The sequence below is a fragment of the Ursus maritimus genome, unplaced genomic scaffold (assembly GCF_017311325.1).
Source record: "Ursus maritimus isolate PB19 unplaced genomic scaffold, ASM1731132v1 scaffold_24, whole genome shotgun sequence".
Classification (NCBI taxonomy): domain Eukaryota; kingdom Metazoa; phylum Chordata; class Mammalia; order Carnivora; family Ursidae; genus Ursus; species Ursus maritimus.
In genome coordinates, this window is record NW_024424897.1 from 23,118,417 (window position 1) to 23,138,633 (window position 20,217).

Consider the following 20,217-nt stretch of genomic DNA (forward strand, 5'->3'; position numbering starts at 1 on the left):
AGGAGAAGGGTTCCTGAGGCAGGGGGCTTGGGAGCTGGGACGGGGGGAAGGGGGGGGCTGGCTCCAGTGCCCTCTCCTCTGCTCTGCAGGTGTAATTAGCCCTGGCAGATGAAAGGGCGTCTTTGAAAGCGGGTGAGATCCTTGTCTGTCAGCAGGGCGCTCTGGGTGGCATCGGCAGCTTATCCTGAAACCACACACGGCACCAGAGCCGGGCTGTCTGGGTGCTGCCCGGGAGGCGGAGAGGCGGACCCCAGGGGTGTGGGCCCTGGACTCCCCACTCCCCAATATCTCAGCCCTGAGCACCCCGTCTCTTGGGGCAGGAGCTTCTCAGAACAGAGAATCCTTCAGAGCCTGGCAATGCCAGCCCCATAGGCTGCGGCCCCATCTCTGGGGCCTGAGGGGACAGGGTAGTCCCTCCCCTCCCCCGCCAAGCTGGACAGGAGGCCAAGGACAATGGCTCTAGGCAGTCCTTTCATCCTGAGATCTCAAAGCGCCATCTAATTAACCCCACCCTGGTCGGGGACTTCCTCTGGAGTCCCTTTGGAGGGGTGTGGTCTGGGACCAACAGTTCCCAGATCCCAGCTTGGATAGGAGACCCAAGAGGACAAGGTCTCCCAGAATGTTCATCCTGTTTGGGACCTGGGAGTCTAGAGGACCGGCAAAGTGGGGGTGCTGACAACAAATTCTGAAAGGGGGTTGGCGACAGAGGATCTCAAGGGAGCCTAAGTTTGAGACCCAAAGGGGACAGTCTCTGATACATCCCATCTCTCCCCCCACAGACGGGTTCAAACTCAAGCAAAGGGTGAATCTCACACCGTGTGGAGTGAAAGAGGCCGGACACAAGGGTGCACAGTACATGTCTCCATTCATAGGAAGGCCAAAAACAGGCGAAAAAACCCAGTCTATGTTCTTTGAAGTCAGAGATTCCATTACCCTTGAGGGGTTTAGTTCAGAAGGGGGCACAGTAAGGGCTTTGGGACAGTGGTAATCTTCTGATCCTTGGGCTGAGCGCTCGTCACCCAGGTGTGTCCATTTGCTGGAAGTTCACCCCCTAGTTTACTTATTATTTCTTTAGGTCATATACTTATGACACTTGTCTATTTGCTTGTCATAGTTCAATAAAGGTTCACATTAAAAAAATATTTTTACACATCAAACCAAAACTTTGCTTTATGATTCCTTGAAGGGGCTCTCACAGCTGCCTCCTTCCTCGGCTGGAAGATCACAGGGGTCACTCCAGAATGGAGACCTGCTGAGGCCGGATTCCTGGCGAATTTCTTGACTATGTGTGTGCGGGTAAGAAGGGGGGATGTGGAGCTGTGCAGAGTCAACACGTTGCTATGGGATCCTGCACCCCTTTCCCTACCACCCCTCCCCAACATTCAGGCAAACACACTAATCAGTTCTACTTTGCTGAAAGCCAATGGATGCTTTGATGCCAAGGGAGCCAATGAGATGGCCAGAATCCCGGCTTGCCTCTGCCCCACCCCCTCTATCTGCTCCTGAAATCCGTTCCCAGTCCCCCGTTGGGTCCCACCCTCCCCCCCCCACCCATGGTCAGCTCTGTCCCTTTCATCTCCCTCCTCTGCTTCAGGGCCTAAAAGAGGCAGCTGGGGAGAGGTGGAAGGGTGTTTGTGAAGGAGTCTTTGGTCCCCACCTCATCAAATGACATCCTTGCTTTGCTTTGTCCTTCTACCCTGGAAAAGGGCAGGAAGCATCGCATTCCTCCACTGCCACTGAGGGAGAGGGCTTTGAGCTGGACCTTCAGGGACAGCTTCCTGATAACAGGGACGTTAAGAAATCGTTGGAGAGAGGGAGGATAGAAGCAGGAGAAAGATGAAGGTTGCTTGGAATACTGACCTGCCTGGAGAGGAGATCTCCTGACAGCGTCCTAGGCTTGCTGGCATTTTACTGCAACAGACGCCCCAGCCAAGCATGAACGCAGCGAAGGGGCTTCCTCCTGGCGTCACATCTCTGGCTGGAAGGGATCCTAAATGTCGGGGTTTCCTAGCTGGTACCCCGGAACCCACAGCCATACCAGATACTGAAACTCCGCCTGTGGGTTATGTGACCTCAGGAGGGGCCCACCCTTTTCTGTTCTGAGCTCGGTGGGTGTTCCACGGGTGACCTGGTCTCCATTGGTTTGCCTGGCTCCCTGATGGAGCCTAGAGCTTACCTTCTCTAATTTGCTGGCAGATCCCAGCACTCCCAGAACTCACCTTCTCTAAGTAGCTCCCCTCCAACATGCTGAGAAGAGGGATTTGTTCTCTTCCGACCTTCCTTGGGGGTGGGGGGCAGAAACCATAACTCCCCAACTATTCCCAAGGACCTGTGTTTGTTTCCTTCACTAACTGTATCCGAAGCACCAACAACAGTTTCTGGCACATAGTAGGAGCTCTAAAAACATGTGTTGTTTGATGAATGGTTCTTAGGCTCAGAAAGTCCCTCCTCCAGAAATCCATCCTACATACATCCCTATAGCTGCCACTTATTTATTTGTTTTTTTTAAAACTTTATTTATTTAAGTTATCTCCTCCAACGTGGAGCTTGAAGTCACCACCACTGGGAGATCAAGAGTTGCATGCCCTTCCAACTGAGCCAGCCAGGCGGCCCCCCCACCATTGCTGCCTTTAAATTTTCAGTTGTCCTGGCCTCAGGAGAGAGGGGTCCCCTGCCATCAGTGATGATTGAGCGCCTACTGTGTACAAACCTTTGTGATATGTGGCTCTCTTCATAATTTGTCTTGGCTCAACCCGATGCTTCTTACTGTCTGTCCTCCCGCCTCCCCTCCGAGCCCAGCCTTTATGCAACGTCAGTGGTCTATTCTCCAAGAGTTACCCAAGATTTAATAAAATACAACAAGAAACCAGAGGTTTGCTATATTTGTTTGCCCATTCTGTATCTTTTTTGTCTCCATTCAAGAGAAATGGAAACCTCTCCATTCCTCCGTCCTTCTGTGCGTCTCCGGCTCCCTGCGCAGGCTTCTCTGTGGCCCGGGTCTCTGCTTCTTCGCTGGAGTCTCTCCCTTTATCTTGGGGAGTGTCTCTCTGTTTCTTCCTTGGTGCGTGGGTGCGTCTCGGGCTCCCGTGCAGGCTCGCAGGCTCGCTCTCTCTTCTCCGGTTCCTTTACAACACATAGGTAAACAGGTGACTGCGGATTAGACATAGGAAAAAAAAAAAAAAGAAGAAGCAGCAGTAGCTAGCGCGGAGTGTTTTCTCCCAGGTATCAGGGTCGCAGGTAGCTCCAACCCTAACTGGGAGCAAGTCCCGACAGGTGCAACTCCTGTCCAGATGTTGCGCAACGCGAGGCGCGTGCCCGGAGCCCAATCCTGGGTCTGGTTCCCGGGCTGAGGACTGGGTGGGGGGCGGTATTCAGACCAGAAAGATTCTTTCAGGTCCCCGTCCGGGAGCCAGACGCCCGCCGGCTCCGCTCCTGCCCACCCCGGCTTGCTCGCGGGGCCGCAGGGGGAGGCCGAGCGGTGGCTTGCCGGAAGAGGACAGTTTGGGACCCGGGAGGGGAGTTCCCTGCGTCTGGGCCGTGGGGGGAGCTGCAGGCCGGCGGGGTGAGTAAGGCCCAGCGGACGCAGGAGGCTCAGTGGCGGCGGCGGCGGCGATGGGGAGGAGGGTAATTACGCAGGGAGGCTCTCGCCACAGCACGTCCCCACAAATGAGAGGCCCCGGGCCCCAGACACCACACAACAAAGCAGGAGGCAATTATTTGGCTCCAGTGGGAGGGGACAGCCCTTCGCCGGCCCACTGCCGCTGAGCACCCGGCCTCCGCTGAGGGCGCAGGGGTGGGGGTGGAGGGGCCGCTCTCGCCAGCCCCCTGTGAGCAGGGGAGGGCCCGAGGGACTCCCGCTGGGTCGCCCTCAGAGGGGGTCCACGTTTAGGAAGGCAGAGCGGCAGGAGGCCCTGGGCACGATTAGAGCCAGCCCTCAGCCAGCCAGGAGCCTCCCACAAGGCCTCAGGGGAGGCCTCCCGGGCACCCCACACGAGTGAAGCCAGGAGGGCCCGGGACGCCGGGTGGAGCACGGAAGGAGCTCTGTGGGTCCGGGGGAAGCCAGTGGCCAACATCTGAACCCCCCCCTTCCCCAGCTGTGGCCACACAACTGGCAACCCGGAGGCTCTCAGGCAGGTGGGGAAACCACAGAGGAGGGAGCGGGAGCCAGGGAGATTCCAGAGCACATGGCCAGTGCTGGAATTCACACAATTGATATGCAAATCAAACGCAAATTGGTCCTCCCCCCCCCCCAAATCATCAGATCTGGCCCCCGTGGCAGCAGAGCATGCCTGATCAGCTGGGGGTACCCCAGCCTCTGCTGGCCTCCCTCTCCCTCTCCAGCCACCCATGTTTGCTTCAGGAAAACTGTTAGCAAGTCCTACCGATACCTTCGATTCATGTGGAAACTTCCTGCAAAGGACTTCCCCCTCCTTGAGGAGAGAGCCCAAAGTACAGATGGAGAAAAAGAGGCCGTAAGAGATTCAGGTACTTTCCCCTGTTCTAACAAAACACCTGGCGGATGGCATGGCTCCTGGAACCTTCTGACAACGGCCCTAGATTATCAGCATGCCAGCTGGGGGAGGAGAAAGAGCCCGAGCCCTGGACTCTCTGGCCTCAGCTCTGCCCCTACCTTGCTGGGTCACCTCAGTCCTGTCATTCTGTTCTCTGAGCCTCAGTTTCCCTGAATGTCCAATGGCCATCTTTGGGAAAAAGGCTCTTCCAGACATGGAGTCCTCTTTTTTTTTTTTTTTTAAAGATTTTATTTATTTATTCGACAGAGATAGAGACAGCCAGCGAGAGAGGGAACACAAGCAGAGGGAGTGGGAGAGGAAGAAGCAGGCTCATAGCAGAGGAGCCTGATGTGGGGCTCGATCCCATAACGCTGGGATCATGCCCTGAGCCGAAGGCAGACGCTTAACCACTGTGCCACCCAGGCGCCCCTGGAGTCCTCTTTTTGGACCACTGCCATCCAGGGCTGCTGCCCCGAGCCAACTGTCCCCCTTGTCCTCACCAGCTCTACCCTCGCTGCCCCAGGCCAACCAAGGATGAACCCCCTAACCCCTGTCTTTCTCCATCTTCGAAATCTCACTCAAAATCCACTTGAGGGAGCCTCCTCTGATTAATTCTGCTAAACTAATAGCTCCTTTACATTGGGGTTCCCTCCGTCTATGAAAGGCTCAGCATTCACAACTCTCCCCTATGTTTGTCCTGGCTGCTGTGTTGCAGAAAGAGCTTCTAAGTCATTTTGAAAATATGTATAGTGTCCCATTGTGCTCCCCCACCCCAGGATGGAGGCAAGGACTGTTTCTCCTCCATGAGACTAAGGGCTTCCCAAGGACCTGGGTTGTGTCATTGGGACAGAGAGCCCCCATGGGGTGGGACTGTGTCTCTGCCATCAGATCAGGGCTTTTCTCTAGGGCGGAGCACTCTGTCTCCTCTATCTACCCCAGCCTGGATTTGGCGGGGTAGGGGGGACGGACCCAGACAGCCTGCCTTTCCCAGGTCTCCACTGGCCTATTCCTCATTTCTTAGCTTCCGCCTCAACCCCGGACGACGGACGACAGCCGACAGCCGGGGTGGACACTGCTGCCGTCACCCTCTGCTGCCCAGGAGTGATTCTGCCTCTTCCTTCCTCAGGAGACTCAGCTCCCGGGCTCTGCCTCATCCCCTTCCTCCTCCTTCCTCCTCTCTCAGCCTCCTGCCTCCCTCGGCCCTCTCTAGGGCCTCAGGGCAAGTATTTGCCATCTCCCTCCCAGGCTGGTGCATTCCTGGGGCTGGCTCCGGGCTCCCTGGGAGGCCTGAGAGCCCTGCTCAGCTGCCCTTCACCCTCAGGGCCGCCTCACTACCCCCCCGGAATGCCTGGGTCCCTTGCTCGCTCCCCTCCCAGACGTCCTGGCGACGCTGGGGCTCCTGAAGTCCTGGACCGCCTTCTCCGCTCCGGAGCTGGGAAGGCTATCAGATCAGCCTGACGGCCATGCTAGCTGCAGGCAGCCTCCCGCGCTTCCCTCCTCCACATCTCTGTCACCACCCCAGGGAGCCTCCTCGCCTACAACCCTACCGCCTTATATTCATCTGCGGACCACATTTTTTTTTTTGATCTGGCCCAAGCAAATGACAGCAAATGCAGTGCAAGCCAGTTGCAAAGAGGCGGGAGCATGGAGTGGCCCTGACCCAAGGGAGAGGACTCCGCATCTGGAAGAGCCTCGCCTTTTTTTCCCAGAGATGGTCGTTTGACGCTCAGGGAAACTGAGGCTCAGAGAGAAGTGACTTATTCAGGCATTCCTGGCTGGGATGCCTAGGACTTTGGAAAATTCCAGGAGCCACTGGCCTGAGTTGGGCGACAGGGGTGCTCTCCTCTTCCCCCAGACCTCGTTTAGCTGTGGCCCTTCTTTCACACAGTTTCGGTACTTTTCCTTCTCTATGATTTTCCCCTTCCCGGCCTCCTGCCACTTCTTGCTCCCCGAGGACAGGAGATGATGGAGGTCGTGGCTCTTGTGGACTCCGAGGGGAGCTGAGAGGCCTCACCTGCCCTCCTGAGAGCTCCCCGCTGGCCTCAGATCCCTACGACCAGAGTGCTTGTGTGTGTGCCCGCGATGTATACAGACGTGTTGGGCTGAAGACTGGTGACATGGGGTTGGGGGCGGGTCTGGCTGACATATTCCAGCATCACCACCTCCTCTGAGAGGAGGAACTTGGGGCCCCTCCCCCACTCCAGCAGGGAGATTTGGGGTTGGAGAGGCCAGAGAAGAAGGCCCCGCGGAAAAGGAGGGGGTAGTCACCATCAAGAAATACATCCCATCGGTGGATGTTTATTGAACACTTGCTATGTTGCAGGCACCGAGCTGGGTGCTGGGGATGCGGTGGAGGACAGGACAGCCTGCCCTCAGACAGCATGAGGGGCGGTGCTCAAGCCTGGGCTGTACCAGCATCGCCTGGATGCCCATTAAAATGAAAGGCCCGGGGCGCCTGGGCGGCTCGGTTGGTCAGCGAAGCGTCTGCCTTTAGCTCAGGGCATGATCTCAGGGTCCTGGGATGGAGCCCTGCAGGCATCAGGCTCTCTGCTCAGTGGGGAGCCTGCTTCTCCCTCTCCCTCTGCCTGCTGCTTCCCCTGCTTGTGCGCCCACGCTCCCTGTGTGTGTGTGTCAAATAAATAAAATCTTTAAACTAAATAAAAGGAAAGGTCCCTCTTCATTCAGCAAGTCTATGGGGCCCAGGAACGTGCATTTAGACAAGCATCTCCCCTTCTCTGTCCCTGTGACGTTGATGCAGGTGGTCTGGGGACCGACACCGGAAAAGCCCTGGTGGCAGGTCCTGGGTTGTAAGAAGAGCCTGGAGCTCTCACAGAGCCCCGGGGAGGCAGGGTCTCCCCTCATCGCTAAGTAGCAGGCCTGCCTCCCTCTTCAGATGCCGCCCGTGGACTAAGAGTTCACACACTCAGCACCCCCCCACACACCCTGTTGGTTCCTACCCCTCACCTCCCTGGGGGCCCCAGGGCACCTTCTCCACAGTCCATAAAGGGTGAGCACCAGCGGGGAGGGACGGCAGGGCTGTCTGGCTGAGACCCCTCCGACCACACTCCCCACCCTTCCTGCCTGGTCTCAGAGGGGCTCCTGGACTAAGGGTCTGGGCTGCAGAGAGAGGAGCCAAGAGGAAGGCATTTGAGAAGGAGAAAGAGAGGGTGAGAGCAAGGCGAAGGGAAAGAGGCTGCCCCTCCCCACCCCCCCCAGCGCCTGGCGTTTGATGCTGGGGGTGCTGAGCCATCTCCTCTCCCGGAAACCGAGGCCAGACAGATAAACACAGATGGAGGGAGAGACTCAGCTGCTTTATTTATGGGCCTGGTGACAGGCCCTCTCCTGTCTCAGAGTCCCTAATCTACCGGGCGGAAGAGGCATCCCACCCCCTCACTACCCTCTTCCCTCCCTCCTGAGACTGGGGCTCAGCCAGGCTCCAAGCCTTCCCCAGCCAGTCAGGCACAGGCCTGTGTGCCAGCTCCCGTGGGCTGGGAGAGAGTGTCCAGGTGCTCTCCCCCAACAAGACGGGGAACCCACGGACGGGGAAACCCACCCTATCTTCATGGGCCATCAGGAACCATTGGTTCTGCAGGGAGACCCACCCCACGAAGGTGCCCAGGGACTGGAGGAAGGGCTAGGTGCCACCTCAGAGGGGCCTTCCCACCAAGAGGTCAGACGGTTCAAGTGTCTTGACTTGGGAAGTGCCTGAGGAGACCGAATGGGCCATCGNCCCCCGGGCCTATCCGGAGCAGGGGCTGATGGGGGATTCCCTGAGGCCCCTAGAGGCTCAGACCCAGAGCTGAAGGCTCCAGGGCCCCTGCAGTGCTTCCCTCTAATGGCAATTAGCATCCACACAGAGGGGGCTCTGGGGACCCACGACAGTTCCTCCTTCTCCCCACCCCCAGCCCCACACACACACGCTGGCATCCTCTTATGAAGGGTTCATTTCACTGTGGCTTTCAGAGTGGGGTCCAGCTGGGGCCAGGCCTCCCATCAGCTGAGAAACACGGATTTCTTCAGCTCCCTGCCCTGTGCCCGGCTACACAGCCCCTTCGTTCTGTCCCTTTTATCCAGGTCTACCCCAAATCTGGGTAGGGGGAGAAGTAACTCAGCCTTCCAGGGAGGCCCCAGGGTTGGAGGTCAGAGAGCAGTAAAAGGGCAGAAAAGAGGGAAGTCAGGGAGGGGGCAGATCCCTACCTGGCGGTGGCTTTGAGACTGGACCCAAGGAGCCTTGAAAGCCCCAGAGATTCGAGGATTTGGCTCAGAGGATCAGAGGGCCGGCTCCCCTGACTCACAGTGGCCAGACAGGGACCTGTTCAACTCGCCTCTCTTTTTCATTTCAGTGACTTTGGTTCATCCATGAGGTCAGGGAGGAACTTCACCAAAATGACACGCTTCCCCTCCCCCTCCCATTTCAGCTGGTCCCCAGCCTGTCTTCCAGCCCTCCCCACCTCCCACCTTCTCTTAGCGCCCTCCTCCCCCCTGGGGAAAAGGGGCAATTGGGAATCCTGGCTCAGATGTACTGATTTACTGTGAAGTCCCAGGCAGTTTCTTTTTTGGATAAATGGGCCTGGCTTAAGGATAAATGGCATTCACTGGCCTCTCCCCCTAAATCTACTTCACGTTCTCTTCTAGGAACCTCTCCCCACGGATGCGCTCAGCCCACTCCCTAGGGCATCTTCCCAGTCTCTGAGCACCACCTCAAGAATTCCATCCGTTTGCTGTCTGTCCTTGTTTCTGGACTCTTGTTGAGTCAGGGATGGGCTCTATCTCCCCCGTCAGTCTGGGAAATCTTTGTGGTCAAGAACCATGTCTCCCCTATCTGACCAACAGCTCCTCCCTGAAGGGGTAGCCTTCTGGACATCCTTCCAGCACTGGGCACAGGCCCCCCTGCCTACTGGCGGGGCAAGAGGGAGGAAGGGAGGCATATTCAGTTCTCCACCCGGTGAACAGGTCACTGCAAAGGTAAGCCCAGGGAGCAAAGGGGAAAAGCTTCCCACTTTGAGAACTTTTAAGTTGAAACTGAAAAGAAGAAAGGAAGAAGAGAGAGCGTTTTCCCCCCAAGATTCTCCCGAGAGCCTCAGAGCCTTCCTCCAGCCCCACCTCCCTACTCTACTTGCTTCCCCCTCGAGGCCCAAGACCGAAGACAGTAGCATCTGTGCCATCTCTTCTGTAGTGGCATTTGCTCCCTCCTCCTCCCACTTGCCTGCCCCCCCGCCTGAGGGCCCTGGCTCCTTTCCAGTGGCCAACCTGCTCAGCCCCATCCCGGGTCCTTCCTCAGGACAGAACCAGCTGCCAAACCCGAGAGCCCCTTCTCCCCAACAACAGGCAGTCTGGATATGTAAAGCAGCTTGTGGACCACTCTGAACTCAGGGGTCTGTCTCTACTGGGGACAGGGAAGATGAATGTGTGCTCAGCTTGGGTATGTTTTCACCGCCTTCTGTCCCCTCCCCTCCTTCAGGTGATTTTGGGACCTATGGTCTGGGAGAGGTCACTGTGTCCATCCATGCCCAACGCTCCACCACGCTGGATAAGATCTCGTTGGCTTTGAGACCCCTAGGTCTTCTGAAGCAATGAAGCACACGGACCCTTCTCTCCACTTGACAGGAGGGCCCTAACATGACATCCCCCTTCATTGCTGCCCTCTCTGCTCCAGGTCCCTAAGGAGACCCACGCTGATCGCAGCTCTCCTTGCTCTCTCCTGGAGAGAACGGACCTGACCCGTCCACCTGGGTCTCAGCCAGAGAGCCCCACAGAGCTGCCGGGCTGGCTGGCTTCCGGCCTTCCTGTTCGAAGCCTGGGCTGCTGGAATTCCATCCCGATGTCTGATGCACGGAAAGTGGCTGTCTTCCTTGTGCCAGCTGCCCCTAAAGCTAACAAGAGCTCTCGTTTACTGAGCCCTTAGTATGGGCCAAGCACACACATGGTCTTCATAATCTTCACAACGACCGCTGAAGTGGGTCCTATGATTACCCCCATTTTACAGATGGGGAAATGAAGGCTGTGACAGACAGTGGTTGTACTTCCTGCCCAGAAGGCAGCCCACGTTGGGCCAGAGCCACGGTCATTGTTGCATGGACAGCAGGAGTGGCCTACTGTGGACAGAGCTCTGCTCTGGGCAGCTGAGGGAAAGGGCGGCACGCCCACGAGGCTTTCTCTTGCCAAGACGGCTTCTGGAGCAGTGTTCAATCTGATGGGAGAGACGAGCTCCTCTGGGAGCTGCCAGGCTGAGAGAGGAGTCTGATGGTACTAAGGAAAAATCAGCATCCCCTGCCCGCTCCCCCCCATGCCCACATCCCAGGGAACACCCACCAGAGGCCTCCACGACCGCATCTCTGTCCTACGTAGGAGCCTAGCTCCTGCTGTCCCATGTTCTGGGAACACACAGGGATGGGTTTCCTCTTCCCCGCGTTTCTAGAGCCAAGGACAAGAGTACACCCCTCCCTGAGGCTGAAAGACTCTTGCTGGACCCAAAGGCCTGCTGACTTCCCAGGCTGAGGGCCTCACATGGAGGGAAATTCCCCGACAGCGTGGGGGCCCCCCTACCTAGAAGCAAGGGGATGGCTGGCATGAACTCTGCAGGCATCTTGGAATTCCTTGCCTTCCCATTTCCTCTTCACCCCGGCCAAGCCCGGAGGATTATGACAGTGCGGGCAATAAAAAGTGCCTAACCGGTTGTTGACCAGCCGAGGCTGCTCCCCGTTTCCCTCTGCGGGGGCGGAACTGGCAAAGTCAGTTTCACTTTTGCTAGTGCCCAGTTTCCTGATGGTGGCGGGTGCTAGCGGAAGCGGGGCACCCGGGGGTTGCCAGTCGCTGGTCCCCGATGCTGCTTCCAAGGTGGGTGTGCCCCAGGAGGCAGACGGCCCCCAGAGAGGGGCAGAATTGCTCTTTCCCTGAGCAGAGAGGACAACACGCCTGCTGGCCTGTGTGGGAGCTGGGAGGCGGTGCAGAGGATACCCTCTGCCCTGGGTGACAGTGCCCTCCGTCTGCTTCTGCACTGGGGGCAGAAACGGAGAGTGCCGGCTCTGGAGCCTGACTGCCCGGGTTGGCATCCCGACCGCGCCATTAGCCAGCCGGATGATCCAGGGCACATTCCTTAAACTTGCTATGCCTCAGCTTTCTCATCTGTAAAGTGGGGCTAAGTGTGCATGAAGTACTTAGAGGAGGGCGGCTCTTCCTTTCCCTTCCCCAGCTCTGATTCCAGCAAAGACAGAGCCAGGCGCGGGCTCCTCACCTTCCCGGCAAACCTGCTCTGTCCCTGGTATCGTCTCCCCCGGGGAACCTTCCAACAGACTGTCCCCTCCACTGGAACTGGCCGCCCTGCTTCCTCTGCAGCTCTCCCCTCGTCCTCTTCCCCCAGCCACCAATTCCCAGGCCCAGGCCCCTCCCTTCCCAGCCTGCCCCTCCCTTCCCAGCCTGCCCCAGCCCTGAGACACCCCAGGCCCTGCCACCCGAGGCCCTCCGCTCTGCCCCGTCCAGCTGGGTGTCCAGTGTCCCCCATCAGAGTGGTGTTTTACTACCGAATCTACTGGCCCGTGCAAGTCATGTGTGGCCTTCCACGTCTCGGGCAGTACTACCCCCTTGCCCATGCCTCAAGCTCCCCATTTTGATCCAGAAAAGTGGCACAGTCACTGGGCTGCCTGCCACCTCCGACTGCACCCGGGGCTTGGCAGACAGACAGCCACCTGTCTCAGGAGGCTCAGATGGATGCCGAAAGGCGGTGGAGGCCAAGAGGTCTCCCCACCAGAGCCCCGCAGAAGCCCCTCCGGCCCTGATGCTGTCAAAACAGACATTCGGTTACAAGGTCCAAACCCGGCCAGGTAGTGGCTAATGCCGAGGAGCCAAGCGGGACTCCCCAGAAAACCCCTCACGCAACTGCTACCCTCAGAACTCCTTTAGCCTCTTTTTCCTGCCCCTGCTCTGCCATCTGCCATCTCTTGGGGCGGGGGGGGGGGATGCTTACAGGTGGGAGGTGGAGTGGGAGGCTGCTTGGCCCCCAGGGGGGCAGCTGAGATTTATGGGACTGGATTTTTACAGGCTGGGGAGAGGCCCCGGGCAGGAGCTGCGGAGCCCAACCAAGGAGCAAATGCGTACAAACCTCCCGACTTGAAAGCTGAGCAACGGGCAGCCCCAGGCCTGTGGTTGGTGAGAGATTTACAGCTCTTGCACAAGGCCTGGAGGGGGCCTGGGGAGCTGCAAGGACACTTCAGAGCCAGAATAACTCCCCACCAAGGCCTTCACCTTTCTCCTCTAGGAAAAAAAATTACTCACCAATAGAACAGGCTGGAGCTGCCAGAAAGATGGTTATCGCTGTAGGGACCCCGCCCACCCGGAGACTAGGTGACTCCCAACTTCCTCCCCCACCCCGACTCTCCTGTCCGCCCCCAGGTCAGGGAGAGGTGCCTGGGGCCAGGTGGGGGAAGGGGGGTGACTTCCAGAAGGGGCCTCCATCTGGAGGTAGGGACGCTCATGTTCCCATGAACCCTTTTCCCAGGAAGTGGGGGCAGGAGGGGAGGGTGGGTTCTGGCCAATTCTGGATGAGTCTCAAGATTTAAGGAACGCTTTGAGAGTATGTTTGTGGGGTAGGAGTCTTCCCTGAAGGGAGACAGGAATGGCTCAATAAGGACACAAAAACACAGAGAGCCCGGTGACCCTGTGCTTGGTGGCCACCTTTCCTTTAAGCCGATGAGCCAGAGGCTGAGCTGGAAACCTCAAGAGCAGATGGTGCCCGGCCCAGCCCCAACCCTCAGCTCTTGCCCACCAAACTCTGCTGTCAAGCTTCCCTTGGGCCTGACCCCAGGCTCTTCTCCCCGTCCATGAAAGAATTATCTAGTAGTCAATGGCCCTGTGTCTAGGGCTTGACATCACTGGGGGCAGCTCAACTAGTTTAAGGGTGTGTTTCTGCTTCTTCCCAGACTCTGGACTCTGCACCCCATCACCCTGAGTCCCCCCTCGTCTCCTGCACCTTCATGGAGCAGCCCTGAACCTCAGCTGGGTGGAGGAGGGGTGCACTGCTAACCACTTAAAAGGGCCCCAGGGAAGCATCCTGGGACAGGTGAGGAGCTAGAGCCTTTGAACTGGGCAGGAGGGTGGGGGTTGCCGGAAGATGGAAATCCTGGGCCAGCACTTGCAGGACTCCAGGCAGAGGGATGGGGACGAAGCTCCATAAAAGGCTGACCCACCCTCTCTCCAGTCTGGCCTTCCCCTCCCCACTCCTTAGTCCAGCCTCCTAAGACCAGAGCTGGCGCTGAGACAGCCAACTGAGTCATGTCTCGGGTGCCCAGCCAGGTGGGCACAGACTTGCCCATGGCCAGGCCCCACCCTGAGTGGTCGGTCAGCACTCCCTGGGAAGAGGCCAGGGGCACAAGCAGGGAGAGGACAGAGGCACTGCCCTTCTAAGCAGGGCACTGTTCTAATCCGGCCCAACGGGGAGAGAGGCTGGGGTGGGGAGGGAGCCCAGTGCTGGGCAGAAGGTGGGTAGGAGAGCAACTATGCTCTCCTTTCATCCTTTCTTCTGCTGATTGGCAAGCAGGGAAGGAAAGGAAGACTCACTTGAGGTCAGTGTTCTAGCAGGGAGGGAGCGGAAGTCAGAGAGGAAAATGGCTTTGCTCCCTTGGTCCCCAACCCCCCCCCCCTCCTGCCACCAGCTTCAGACTACAGGCTCGAGGAGGAGTGGGCCGGGCTGGTCAGGACCTGCCTGCAGCCTGCCTTCCTCCCCAGCAGGCCGGGGGAAAATTACTCTCCTGGTACTGCTTTTTATTTTTTGAAGCCAGATCAAAGGTGGGACCCAGCTGGGAGCCCTAGTAAACTCTCAGCCATGTGGAGCCTTCAAGTTTCAGCCGGGGAAGCAGGAGCTGTGGGAGGGAGTGGCCCAGGCCTTGGGCCAGGGTCAGGGGCAGACAGGAGACAGGAGTGGAGCTGGGAAGTGGGGACCAGTCAAGGATCAGGGACTTGAAGAATCCAGGCAAGGCCGTGGCTGTGGTCCGCGAGGCCGTGACTGTGGTCAGCTTGGTTTCCACGGCTGCTCTCTCCGAGCAGGGACCCACCCACGGAGGTATGACTCCCTATCCCAGCGTCCAAGCCAACTGGAACGGTGTTGAGATTAGTCAAATGTCCTCCCACTTTTACTTCACTGCCCTCTTCCACCACCTGCTCGGGGGTACTATTTTGTGTAGCCAGGAAGCCTTTAGATTAGATAGCTGTGCTCCCTCCTGCTGCTGCAAAAAAAAGCACATTCCCCCTTTCCATGCCTGCCTTCAAACTAGAAAGAAAGCATCTCCTTATTTCCTTTATACTTTCTCGGTGAGAACTTGAAACTGAGAGCCAGTCCCGAGCCCAGCACCATCTCTCCCCACCTCCCTTTGTCCTGTCCACGGTGTCCTCTTGTGTAGGCCAAAAGACTGCCATTCCTGTCTGGGGGGGGCCTCCCTCCTCTCGAGGGCAACCGCGTCTCTCCTCCTTTCTGGAACCTCACTGCCATCCCCGATATCGTGGCTGGAAGGGGCGAATGGGGTTCCTCATCCACACTGGTTCCCAGGGTGAACGCGTGTCTGGCACTATCCCTGGGGACATGTTGTGTGGGCACCCAGACACCCCCCATTTCTTCCCTCATGCGTTCTGAAGTCTGGAGAGGCTGGATCCTGACTGACACCCTGGCAGAGCCGAGGTGTAACCAACAGAACAGAGACAGAGCTCCCCGGAGCCTCGGCTGGCCGCGCGAAGCCCTCTTTCATGGTTCCCCGGATTCCCTCCTTGTCACCCCAGGCAGCAATCCTTTGCCCCAGTTCCAGCTTCTCCTGAGGCGGAGGGATGGACAGCGAGCATGTGCACACGCGTGTGTGAGTGTGTACACGGACACACGTACCTAGGCGGGTTTGGATATAGAGGGAAAGCAAGGAGAGAGTGGCACTTAACAAATTCTGTTCCCACTGACGCACTATGTGACCTCAGCCAACTCCACCCCCTTCTTAGAGCCTCGGTTTCCCCTGGCCATAAAATATGGGGTTAATTTTCCCTCCCAGGGAAGCTAGGAGGGTAACTGGGCAATGGCTCTGAAGTGTCTAGGAAGGGAAGGAGATCTATAAATACAAGTGATCATTAGAGGGTACTTTGCAGCCATTTTGTGGGTCCCAATGTATTATTACTATTATCATTGTTATCGTCATCGCCACTGTCACCCACTTCCTGAGTCTCTGCTGGCTGGGTCGGCGCTTGCCGGTGAAGCACGGATGCTCCTGAGCCCGGCATCCCAGCCAACGGCCTCACCGACCCCACAGCCTCCATACTCAGGGTGTCTGCAGAACCCTCAGGAGGCCAGTGATGGCTGCCAAGACGGGGCTTTGACAAGAGGGGGTCAGGGACCCAGAAGAGAGACGGAGACAGTGCCCACCTGGGGAATTCACTTTGTCCCTAGGATCGTCTCCAGTCGGCCACGGGAAGCCTGGACTCAGAGATGCAGACACGGAGCTGTGGTCATCGGATCAGGAGGGGTGGAGAGGGCGAGAGGCTGAGGCAGAGATAGGAGAGTGTTACCAGACATGGTAAGATGAGCTGGTGGTAGGAACTGATTCCTTGAAGAGGCAAATGGCTCTTCAAGGAGTCTTTGTAGCGGCTAGAACATTCCCTCTTTCCAGGTGAAGCAGGGCATGGGCCTGGCAAACAGTAGGCACTCAATGCATGCTTGCTAAACTCAATTTATATGCTTGCCTTTCCCTTCCAGTAAGGTTAAAAAACAAAACAAAACAAAACAAAACAAAACCAACAACAACAAAAAAAACAAAACCCAGCATCTGCTTTTAGAAATGCCTTGGGTGCCCTCTAGTGGCGACAAAGGAAGGCTGAGCGGGCACAGGTGCCTTCTACCCTCAAGGGCTGCTCCCTGGGAAGGGGGGGGCGGGGAGAGGGAGGAAGGAGGGTCTGCCCTTTCTTCCTGAGGCTCCACAGACCTCATCCCAAGGGGACTAGGGGGTAGAAAGAACCAGGTAAGGAGGAAGAACTCTGTGGGGAAGGATGGGTGGAATGTTCTTGCTGGAACATTCCATGGCAGTTGGTGGACAGCCATCGGGTCTGGTAGGGAAACCAGGGGACAGAGGGAGTAGACAAGTCAGGGCATGGGTCAGGAGTGGCATCCCTGGGCAGTGGAGAAAGGGGTGGCTGTGTGCGTGCCCCTGGGGTGCGGGGTCAATGTTTCGTGCTCAAAGAAGAGTAAGGAAACTTAGATCATTGAAATCCTAGATGGGCCAGGGAGAAAAAAAGTAATGAGATTCACTTAAACTAGTTGTTTGTACCACATTTCTCTGGGCACGTAGGAGTGGCAGGGATGGTTCGACAAGTCTGCAACTTTGATTTCTCTGTAGGTGGAAAGAGAAGGGATGAGAATGTGGAAAACCAGCAAGAGGGATATGGGAGAAGCAGAAGCTACTGGCAAAATCCTTAAGGGAGCATGAGCCAGCTTTCAAGGCTGAATTGGCTGTAACTCTTCAAAAATAAACGATAAAGCTTGGGTTGTAGCAATGAGTAAGGACCAACAAATAGTCAAGGCTGGGACGCTGACGTTCTTCTGGCTTCTGAACATCCAGGACCTGCTCCACCATTCTTTTCACAGAAGGCCCCGGAAGGAATCTGGAGCTTCCTAAGGGCAGAAACTGCACTTCTGCCTCCCGCCCTCCTTCTGGTGCTCTTGCCCATCCTTGGGGATGGATGGGGGCAACTACATGCAAAAGACAAGGCCAAGGGGGGTGTCAGGAAGCAGGAGAAGCACAGGAGAATCAAGAGGGAAGGAGGTGAAGAGGGAGACAGGGAAGGAGAAGTGAAATGGAGGTAGAGGGAGCTGGGCCTGGCAGAGAAGGGAAGTCCACAAAAAAGTATTAAAAGGATGCAGTCGTTTAGTCAGTCAACAAACATTTACTGTGCACCTACCCTATAGCAAGCAGTGTGCTGCAGGGGGTGGGGAGGGAGGAGGTGCAGGGGTGAACAAGACAAAAGTGGGGCTTTAAGGGGTGGCAAAAATGAGAAAGGGAGAGAAATCGACCACTTAGAACAAAAAGAGGCTGAGAGTAGTTGGAAACAAGAATGGAAATATCACCAAGAGAGAAAAGAGAAAGAGAGAGAGGGAACCTGCCCCCAGGCCCATCGTGAATGAGACACAGCTGGAACCACCTGTCAGCCCTGGCTCCCTGAAGACCAAGGCAAGTAGAGAGGGGCAGGGGAGAAACTCAGGAAGGGGAGGGACAGAGGTGGGGGAGGGCAGAGGGTGAGACTGTTCATAGTTTGTCACTTGGGCACCCACAGTGGAAAGATGTGCAGGCTACCGAGACATTTGGTTGCCTACTGGAGTCACCCAAGGAATTACTCAATACCATCGCCAGCCCCCCCCCGGAGATTCCGATTTTCTCCACCTGGGATGGGACCTGGACTTCAGAATTTATGAATAGCTCTCCAGTGAGTGTGAAGTGTGGCTAGGGAGAAAGTGGACATTAGACGCTGCCCGCCTGGCCTCCTTCCTCTCATGAGGATGGAGGCCATCTAGAAAGCAGCGACCTGTGGGAAGAGAAGTTGTATGGTGGTTTTGGGGGTTGTAAACGAGGCTCAAAGACTCCAACTGTCCTGACAAAGTATAAGGCACTTCTGTCCTTAGAAAGTGCTGCCTTCCCTGGGTGTGCCTTTGGTAAGAAAGGAGCAAGAGAGCCTAGAAAGAAGGAACAAAACAAGGCAATGGCGGTCTTTAAAAGGGAAGAACAATTCAAGTAACTCAAAACGGCTGCCAAGTTCTCTGTTTTTGCACCCTGTTCCCCCACCCACACACATGCACCCCCCCCCTTCTGCTGTCTTCATGATGGGGCCTCTGGGGTGAGAGAAGCACAGCTGTCCCAGCTTTCGTCCCACAACAGGTTTGGCAGTGGCCCAGCAGGATATTCAACCTCACCTCCCCCCAAAAAAACTCCCTGCACCCTAATATAGCTGAGTCACTGAACTGGGGTGGAGTCCTTGGCCTGACAGTGAAGCAATCTTAACTTGAAAAATGGCATGGGAACAGAATGTATGGTCTACATAAACAAGTCCTACGTAGATGTAATTGTATGCAAATATTCATTCTTTAACTCCACATACATTTCCTGCCAGTCCTCCTGGACAGGCCTCAAACCTTCCACTGCAGCTCACAGCTCAGCGCAGGAGTCAGAAGCGAAAATAAAAAGTGTGTTAGCGAGTGAAGCCCTCTGCTATGGCTCAGCGGGAGTTAGCTGTTCAGACTTTGAGCAGGGGCTTGAAGGATGTACAGGAGTTTACCAGGAGAAAGGAAGGATAAAGTAGGAAGGGAAAGGGAAGACATAGTGCTTAGGAAATGTGGAATCTTTCCTTGACACAAAAGGGTAGGGTTTGTAGGAAGGGAACAGGGTGGGGGGAGGAAAGATCCACAAATAAGTGTAAAGGATGTGGTCTGCCTCCTAGTCCGGAGTTCGGGCTTTTTATCCAGGAAGGCATAGGGAGCCAATAAAGCATCTTAGGTAGAGGAGTGATAGCTCCTAGAGTCCGGTTTTTCAAAAGCTAAGTCTCGGAGGGGTAGACTGGAAGAGAATATTTACATTTATTCATCAATTCCTATGTACTCGGCATTGGCTCTGTGTTTTATCTTATCACTCCAACCCTTTATGATAGCGTTTTTCGAACTGCCAGTCATGATCAAGAAAAGGCAGGCAGGCAGAAAGGAAGGGAGGGAAGAAGGAAGAATAACAGGATAGAAAATATCAGCATATCACGGGTAGGAAGGTTTAGTATTGTTTGCGGAAACTTTGTTATACATTCTCGCAGGAGTGTAAGTGTACTGTATCAGGATTCAAATGTATTTCTCGCTGTGCTTTACGTTTAAAAAAAAAGAGAGAAGCCGCTGCTCTGAGGTGTAGGTGTGATGAGCCTCATCGTACAGATGAGGACAGAAGGCGGGGGGAGTTTCAGTACCCTGCCCTCGGTAAGTGGGATGTGTAAATTTCGAACCCAGGCTGGTCTGAAGCCCGAGTAGATTCCTTGCCGAAAAATGCCAAGGCAGCGCCCTCCAATCCAAGCGCTGTGTGTATTCACACAGCGCCTCATTCAAGGAGGTAAGTGGGGCAGGACCAACTCTGTCCACCCGAGGCGCTGGTCAGAGCGCATAGTCCAGGGTGCCCCAGGCGCACAGAACCCGATTATCAGAGGCAGCCCCGGGAATCTCCCTTTAGAGAGCTTCAGGTGATTTGGGCGGACCGCCCGTTGGAGGGGGGGGGTCGCTGCAATAACCAGGTGAGGATGAACGGGGACCTGAACCAAGACGGCGAAATAATCCCTTTTCTCAGAAGTGTCACGTAGCCCCAACTCCCGCTATTGTTGGACTCCTATGCCTGGCAGCACAAAGTCGCCTGGGGGTTCATTTCCCTCCGCCGAGGCGCTGAAAGGCGAGGGACTAAATAAAAGGCTGGTGGTTTCCCACTCACCAGGCACGGGACTTGAGTGGCCGAAGAGCAGGAGGCCCGTGCCACACCAGGGCGACACTGGATTGAAGTGTAATGTATGTACTATTTATAGGGCATTTCTGGGCCTCACCCTAAGGACTTCTGATTGGCTTTAGGGGAGATCTATCACTCATCTTTTGGGTTCGAGGTGGGTGGAAGGTCAACTACGACCAATACAAAACCACTCCTCGGCTAAGCCCCTCCTCATCTAGCTTCCTGTTGCT

General features: G+C 56.3%; 2 long non-coding RNA genes across 3 annotated transcripts; one reads left to right on the forward strand and one right to left on the reverse strand.

The window, feature by feature from the left end:
* Window positions 1-2,873: 2,873 nt before the first annotated feature.
* On the reverse strand, window positions 2,874-20,049 carry LOC103660773. The gene is made up of 3 exons (XR_567886.2): window positions 19,976-20,049; window positions 15,901-16,017; window positions 2,874-3,123 (listed from the first exon to the last, which is right to left on the reverse strand). It is a non-coding gene; the product is annotated as an uncharacterized LOC103660773 (long non-coding RNA).
* On the forward strand, window positions 12,545-17,562 carry LOC103660762. 2 transcript variants are annotated; one of them, XR_567885.2, is made up of 4 exons: window positions 12,545-12,656; window positions 12,766-12,851; window positions 13,427-13,566; window positions 16,868-17,562. It is a non-coding gene; the product is annotated as an uncharacterized LOC103660762 (long non-coding RNA). The 2 variants fall into 2 exon arrangements; XR_567884.2 differs by lacking the exon at window positions 16,868-17,562 and adding an exon at window positions 15,135-15,891.
* Window positions 20,050-20,217: the final 168 nt, after the last annotated feature.